Raw genomic sequence first — 8,628 nt, 5'->3', positions numbered from 1 at the left:
CTACAGCTAGGAGCCTGGCCATCTTAATTGGTGCCTACATGAACAACAAAATTGTGCAATTCCCGTCACATAAATATGGGAATTGATTTTAGCACTTGGTTTTATTTTGGCACTTCTACTCATGAGTAGAATGTACGGAGTAATTTTCTATGCTCTCCAGCGGGAGATAGGGAGTGTCAACTCAAAATCAACTTTTTTAAGTGTGACAATCATTTCCCTAGTGCTGGACAAGTCATATAATACTCTCAGATTGATTCGATTTGGGGAAACTTGAGAAGAAACTCGGTTCGCACCAAAGCCTAAGCCATAAGGTAAAGCAACTTTGCTTATTTTCCACACATTCCACAACAAAAGGCATGAAGTCGGTAATTAGAAGAGAGTTTGACTTATAATGTGCTAGGCGAAAATATTAGATCATCTTCAATGAAGACTCAAATAGGGGCTTAAAAGAAGAAAAAATATTAACAAAAAAAGCCTTCATTTGATGAGTTATCAAAATATGGAAACAATATTCATTTTTTTACCTCTTTTCAAAAGATTTTTTTCCTCTATAAAAGAAAGTTCTAAAAAAAAAAGTTTCTTCACTATTAAATAATACTCCCTCCGTATTTTATTAATAGATACACCTTGATCGGCATGTAGTTTTAGGAGGTTGAGTTAAATTTAATAAAATAAGATGAAAGTAAGATAGTGGTCAGTGGGTGAATTATTTATTATAGTAAAAGGACGATGTGAGTAAATGTGGGGACCACAAGAAAAAGAGATATATTAATATCATTGGAAATGGAGACCAAAACATGTCAAAAAAGGAAAGTGTATCTCTTTTCAAAATACGGTCGTTTAAATAAAGTGTATATCTTTTTAAAATACAGATGGAATAATTTTTAATTTTTTTTGACAACGTAATGAATGAAAATACTTTTGAGATTTCACCATTAAAACCATTGCAGGGAAAAGTAATTACGCAAGGTTTTTGAGTATGGAGTGAAGGCTCACCAATGGTGATTCTCTTAGCTTAGAGCATATTACATACACCCTCTCAAATTTTCTCCTTGTATGTGAGGAGCAAAATACCCTTAAATGCATAGTGCACCCTGGTGCACACTGACGGACCTACTTATGAACCATGTGGGGAACATGCCACCCCTAGAAAAAGGGAAAAAAACTGAAACTGGACTCAAAGCCAAGTATATACGAAACATATAGTAAAAACCTGCACAATAATGTCAAGCATTGTAATCTTTTTTCAGGAAATAAATTTCAATATCAGATACTCCCTCCGTCCCTTAATACTCGCACCGGTTTGACCGGTGCGGAGTTTAAGACATTTAAATTGACTTATTAATTTAATGTGTGTTAGTTGATAGTGGGGTATTTTTTAATATAGTTAGTGGGAAATGTGTAAGAGGTGGAGAGTAGTGAGTGGAGGTGTGAATTTTTAAATGATTTTTTGTAGGGAATAGGGGTGTAGGTGGGGTTAGTTTTTAAGTGTGGGAAATAATATAATATTAATATAAATTTCCATTTATAGAAGCGGTGCAAGTATTAAGGGACGGCCCGGAAAGGAAAGCGGTGCGAGTATTAAGGGACGGAGGGAGTATGTATTAAAAAACATCTCAACCAACAAAACAACAAAATAGGCTAAAGACAAACGCTAAAGGTCAAAACACTATGGACAAAACACATCAATCAAAATGTATTTTTTTATGTGAAAATGGCATTTGTTAGTGATAAACGGCGTTTTTGCTCTTTAAAAATGGCGTTTATTTTTAAAAAATGGCGTTTGTTTTTAGTGTTTGTTTTTTCCCTATTTTGTGTTTTGTGGACTGAGATGTATTTTGTAATACATATCTGATATTGGGCTCGCCGTCTATGTTTTTTTTTTTTTTGGGGGGGGGGGGGGGGGTAAGTCCATTTTAATTTATTTTTTTTCTATACGTATAAATCAAAGCATTTTCATATTTATGTTTTTTAGAAAGACCTTCATATTTATTGCTAATTTTTTCAAGGGGGGAAATATTTAATTTGATCAGAATAAGATAAAATCCTTCAACTACTTCACAATCGTAATAGTAGTCATTTTTTTATATTCGGTTTACACTTTAAGTTTTCACTTTGCATTGTTTATAATCAACTACTAACACATTTAAACTTAAAAAAATCATACGAACTGCTCATTTTCAACACCAACAATTACGATACTATATTTTTTTATATACTGTATATGAGAACACTAAGAAGTAAGAACATGACAAGTTTGTTAGGGTTATGAATTTCCTTGAGTTTGTATTGCATATGAATTGGTATTATATACTACAACATTAGCTACGGGCTTTATCTAGACCTAATGCTCTAAATACAAGTTTAGACTATTAAAGCCCAAATACAAAGTTCACAATATATAAGCCATAATACCACACCTCCCCTCCCCCCCCTAAAGTTGGAGCGTGGAGATCACAAATACTCAATTTGCGGAATAAATACAATAATTTGCGCTTGCCCAATGCCTTCGTGAAAATGCAGCTAGTTGATTTTCGGTAGAGACATGACTAGTGGTAATAACGCCCTCTTAAATAGCATCCCGAACATAGTGACAATCAATCTCAACGTGTTTCGTGCTTTCATGTAATACTGGATTTTGAGCAATGTGTAGGGCGGACTTACTGTCACAAAAAAGAGCAATGGCTCGAGGGTGAGCTACTCTAAGGCTACAAAGAAGTGCTTTAAGCCATTTTAACTCCGAAGTGATGGTCACCATAGTCCGGTACTCGGCCTCCGCGGAAGAGCCATAAACAGTATGTTGTTTCTTGGTCTTCCAGGAGACAGGTGATCCGCTAAGAAAAAATAACCACACAGTAAGAAATCGTCGAGTCAAGGGGCAACTCGCCCAATCAGAATCACACCAACCAGACAACTGTAGATCACAATCAGTGAGGAGAAGAATACCTTGTCCCGGGCGTCCTTTCAGGTGACGTACAACTCCAATGGTTGCATCCCGATGATCTTGATGTGGTGCTTGCATGAATTGTGCCAATATGTGAACGGTATACGCCAAACCAGGATGTGTGAATGACAAATAGATAAGTCGACCCACAAGGCGTCGATACTGTTAGGTTATGATACATATGACAATTCATAAATCATGCGGAAACAACCATTAAGCCAGGAATACATATCATTTACACATAATCATATAGCATAATTTAGATGCATACTCTTTGTTGCGTGCCTTCCCTAGCTGCGCCCGAACCGAACAAGAACAAGTCTTTAGGACTCCAAGTGTCGTCCCTCCGTAGATAGTCCACAGCACGTCCGGATCCGCCTTAAGATTGACCAACTAGAATCGCCCTTAAGGTACTAGAATTTTCGGCACTATTTAGCAAGGAATGTGGCTGAATTTTTCTCTCAAAACTCACTTTGAATACTTGAATTAATCTCTAAAAATATGTGACCCTAGGCACGTATTTATAGATTTATGGAAAGGGAATCGTAATCCTAGTAGGACACGAATTAATTAAACTTAGAATCCTACAAGAACTCTAATTAATTAATTTATCCTTTTAGAAATAGGAATTTAATCATATACTAACTCTAATAGTTTTAGGAATCATGCATGAACACAAACTCACACACACACGGCAGCCACAAGGGCCGCCTATGCGCGTGCGTGCGAGCAGCAGCCCACGCAGCGAGGCCCACGCAGCCGTGGCCTTGGCGCGCGCTGGGCCTGCCTTGTGGTAGGCCTGGGCGCTGCCTTGGCTGGGCTTGTGGCGCGCGTTTGGCTTGCTGGGCGATGGCCCGACTTCGTGCTGGGCCTTCGTCCGGCAGGCCTCGTCCGATGCTAATTCGTACGATACGCTTCCGATTAAATTCCCGGTTCCGGAATTCATTTCCGATACGAACAATATTTAATATTTCCGATTCCGGAATCAATTTCCGTTTCGAACAAATATTTAATATTTCCGTTTCCGGAATTATTTTCCGATTCCGATAATATTTCCGATTCTGACAATATTTCTGTTTCCGGCAATATTTCCGATTCTGGTAATATTTCCATTTCCGATAATATTTTCCGATACGTACCATGTTTCCGTTTCCGGCAACATCTACGACTTGGATAATATTTATATTTCCGATACGATCCATATTTCCGTTTCCGGCAATATCATCGTTTCCGGATTATTCATTTCTTGCCTGTGACGATCTCAGCTCCCACTGAAACCAAGATCCGTCGATTCCGAATATCCATAGATGGAGTATCTAATGCCATTAAATACTTGATCCGTTTACGTACTATTTGTGTGACCCTACGGGTTCAGTCAAGAGTAAGCTGTGGATTAATATCATTAATTCCACTTGAACTGAAGCGGCCTCTAGCTAGGCATTCAGCTCACTTGATCTCACTGAATTATTAACTTGTTAATTAATACTGAACCGCATTTATTAGACTTAACATAGAATGCATACTTGGACCAAGGGCATTATTTCCTTCAGTCTCCCACTTGTCCTTAGGGACAAGTGTGCATTTCCTAATTCCTTTGTCGCTCGATGCTTGCTCTTGAACATAAGGTAAGAGTTGTCATCCTTATTATGTCCAGAGGTGTTCCTCGGTTTCAGAGTTCAACTGATCAAATAAACAGATAATCATAGCCTATGATTCATCCGAGCACGGCCATGCATTTCACAGTTTCTAGCTCTCCGAGTGGCCTTGTACAACTTTTAAGCATCTCATCCCGATTTATGGGAGGACAATCCCAATCTTGCGATCTTGAGATTAGACTTCGTTTGATAGGTGATTACCTGAGCGTTGCCTTTATAGCCTCCTTTTACGGTGCGACGGTTGGTCAACGTCAAAGCAACCAGTTCTCAAACAAGTAATCTCAAATCACTCAGGTATTGAGGATTTAGTGTCTAATAATTTAATGAAATTTACTTATGACAGATTTTCATCTCTTACAGTAAAGTTTCATAGGTCTTTTCCGATACTAGTCTTCCCAAAGTAAGTATCTATGCAAATGATTATGACATTGCCATGTCCACATAGTTCAAGAAACATAACTACTAGTCATCTTGCATTCTAATCGTCTAACGTTTTCTATGCGTCCAATTTTATAGAAAACTCCGACTAGGGACCATTTTCAACCTTTGACATTCAAGTTCACTTGATAGACATTTCTTAGTCACAGGACTGGTCATGACAGTCTATCTTGAATATATCGTCAAAATGAAGGGACTCATCATTTAATAAACCACAAATTAAATGGAAAAATGAATTCTTTTCATTTATTGTGAATGATTAACCAATAATGTTTTACAAAGATTTAAACTCTAAAACTTTAAAACATTAAACAGAGACATCAAAGCCATTCTCCAATATGCTTGATTCCCATAGCTGCAGTGTGCGAGTTGTGCTTCGCCTGCGGCAGAGGTTTAGTTAATGGATCTGATATGTTGTCATCAGTTCCAATTTTGCTTATCTCGACTTCTTTTCTTTCAACGAACTCTCGTAGAAGGTGAAATCTACGAAGTACATGCTTGACTCTCTGGTGGTGTCTAGGCTCTTTTGCCTGTGCAATAGATCCGTTATTGTCACAATACAGGGCTATTGGTCCTTTAATGGAGGGGACTACACCAAGTTCACCTATGAACTTCCTTAGCCATATAGCTTCCTTTGCTGCTTCATGTGCAGCAATGTACTCCACTTCAGTTGTAGAATCCGCAATGGTGCTTTGCTTAGCACTTTTCCAGCTTACTGCTCCTCCGTTGAGGCAGAAGACAAACCCAGACTGTGATCTGAAATCATCTTTGTCGGTTTGGAAACTTGCGTCCGTATAGCCTTTAACAATTAATTCATCATCTCCACCATAGACCAGGAAGTCATCTTTGTGCCTTTTCAGGTACTTCAGAATGTTCTTGGCAGCAGTCCAATGCGCCTCTCCTGGGTCTGACTGGTATCTGCTCGTAGCACTGAGTGCGTACGCAACATCCGGGCGTGTACATATCATAGCATACATTATTGAACCAATCAATGATGCATATGGAATCCCATTCATTCGTCTACGCTCATCAAGTGTTTTTGGGCACTGAGTCTTGCTTAGAGTCATTCCATGAGACATGGGTAGGTAGCCTCGCTTGGAGTCCGCCATCTTGAACCTATCAAGCACCTTATTGATATAAGTGCTTTGACTAAGTCCAATCATCTTTTTAGATCTATCTCTGTAAATCTTGATGCCCAATATGTACTGTGCTTCTCCTAGATCCTTCATCGAAAAACATTTCCCAAGCCAAATCTTGACAGAGTTCAACATAGGAATGTCATTTCCGATAAGTAATATGTCGTCGACATATAATACTAGGAAAGCAATTTTGCTCCCACTGACCTTCTTGTATACACAAGATTCGTCCGCGTTCTTGATGAAACCAAAGTCACTGACTGCTTCATCAAAACGTATATTCCAGCTCCTGGATGCCTGCTTCAATCCGTAGATTGATTTCTTTAGCTTGCATACCTTTTTAGCATTCTTTGGATCCTCAAAACCTTCAGGCTGTGTCATAAACACAGTTTCTGTTAAAACGCCGTTTAAGAAAGCAGTTTTGACATCCATCTGCCATATTTCGTAATCGTAATATGCAGCGATTGCTAACATTATCCGAATAGACTTTAGCATTGCAACTGGTGAAAAGGTTTCATCGTAATCCACACCGTGGACTTGCCTGTAACCTTTTGCAACCAATCTGGCTTTGAAAACTTCAAGTTTCCCATCCTTGTCCTTTTTCAGTTTGAAAACCCATTTGCTTCCAATGGCTTGGTAGCCGTCTGGCAAATCGACCAAATCCCATACTTGGTTTTCAGACATGGAGTCTAATTCAGATTGCATGACTTCTTGCCATTGCTTGGAGCTAGGGCTCGTCATAGCTTGTTTGTAAGTCGCAGGTTCATCACTTTCAAGTAATAGAACGTCATAGCTCTCGTTCGTCAAAATACCTAAGTACCTTTCCGGTTGAGATCTATATCTTTGCGATCTACGCGGGGTAACATTTCTAGATTGACCATGATTCTCACCAGATTCTTCTAAAGATCTCTGAGTTTCATCCTGAATGTCATCTTGAGCATTCTCTAGAGTTTGTTGTTCGACTCGAATTTCTTCGAGGTCTACTTTTCTCCCACTTGTCATTTTGGAAATGTGATCTTTCTCCAAAAAGACACCATCTCGAGCAACAAACACTTTGTTCTCAGATGTATTGTAGAAGTAATACCCCTTTGTTTCCTTTGGATAGCCCACAATGATACATTTGTCAGATTTTGGATGAAGTTTGTCTGAAATTAATCGCTTGACGTATACTTCACATCCCCAAATCTTAAGAAAAGACACATTTGGAGGCTTTCCAAACCATAATTCGTATGGAGTCTTTTCGACAGCTTTAGACGGAGCTCTATTTATAGTGAGTGCAACTGTATTTAGTGCATGTCCCCAAAATTCTAATGGAAGTTCGGCCTGACCCATCATTGACCTGACCATGTCTAGCAAGGTTCTGTTCCTCCGTTCCGACACACCGTTCCATTGTGGTGTTCCAGGAGGAGTCAATTCTGACAGAATTCCACATTCTTTCAGATGGTCATCAAATTCATAGCTCAGATATTCACCGCCTCTATCAGACCGCAGTGCCTTAATCTTCTTGCCTAATTGATTCTCTACTTCACTCTGAAATTCCTTGAATTTGTCAAAGGATTCAGACTTATGCTTCATTAGGTAGACATAACCATACCTACTGAAGTCATCAGTGAAAGTGATAAAGTAGCTGAAACCACCTCTAGCATTTGTACTCATTGGTCCACATACATCTGTATGGATTAAACCCAATAGTTCATTTGCTCTTTCTCCAACTTTAGAGAAAGGTTGCTTTGTCATTTTGCCAAGTAAACATGATTCGCATTTACCATAATCCTCTAAGTCAAATGGTTCTAGAATTCCTTCCTTTTGAAGTCTTTCTAAGCGTTTCAAGTTTATATGGCCTAATCGACAATGCCACAGATAGGTGAGATCTGAATCATCCTTTTTGGCCTTTTTGGTATTTATGTTATATACTTGTTTGTCGTGATCTAATAAATAAAGTCCATTGACTAATCTAGCAGATCCATAAAACATCTCTTTAAAATAAAACGAACAACTATTGTCTTTTATTAAAAAGGAAAATCCCTTAGCATCTAAGCAAGAAACTGAAATGATGTTTTTAGTAAGACTTGGAACATGGAAACAATCTTCCAGTTCCAAAACTAGCCCGGAGGGCAACGACAAATAGTAAGTTCCTACAGCTAATGCAGCAATCCGTGCTCCATTTCCCACTCGTAGGTCGACTTCACCCTTGCTTAACTTTCTACTTCTTCTTAGTCCCTGTGGATTGGAACATAAGTGTGAGCCACAACCTGTATCTAATACCCAAGAAGTTGAATTAGCAAGTATACAGTCTATAACGAAAACACCTGAAGATGGAACGACTGTTCCGTTCTTCTGATCTTCCTTTAGCTTCAAGCAATCTCTCTTCCAATGCCCCTTCTTCTTGCAGTAGAAGCATTCGGATTCAGAAGTGGGTTGACTGACCTTCCTCTTTACAGATTTGGCGCCAGTT

This window comes from Spinacia oleracea, chromosome 5, assembly GCF_020520425.1.
Source record: "Spinacia oleracea cultivar Varoflay chromosome 5, BTI_SOV_V1, whole genome shotgun sequence".
Classification (NCBI taxonomy): domain Eukaryota; kingdom Viridiplantae; phylum Streptophyta; class Magnoliopsida; order Caryophyllales; family Amaranthaceae; genus Spinacia; species Spinacia oleracea.
The sequence above is the reverse complement of the archived record's forward strand: the minus strand, read 5'-3'. Positions refer to the sequence as shown.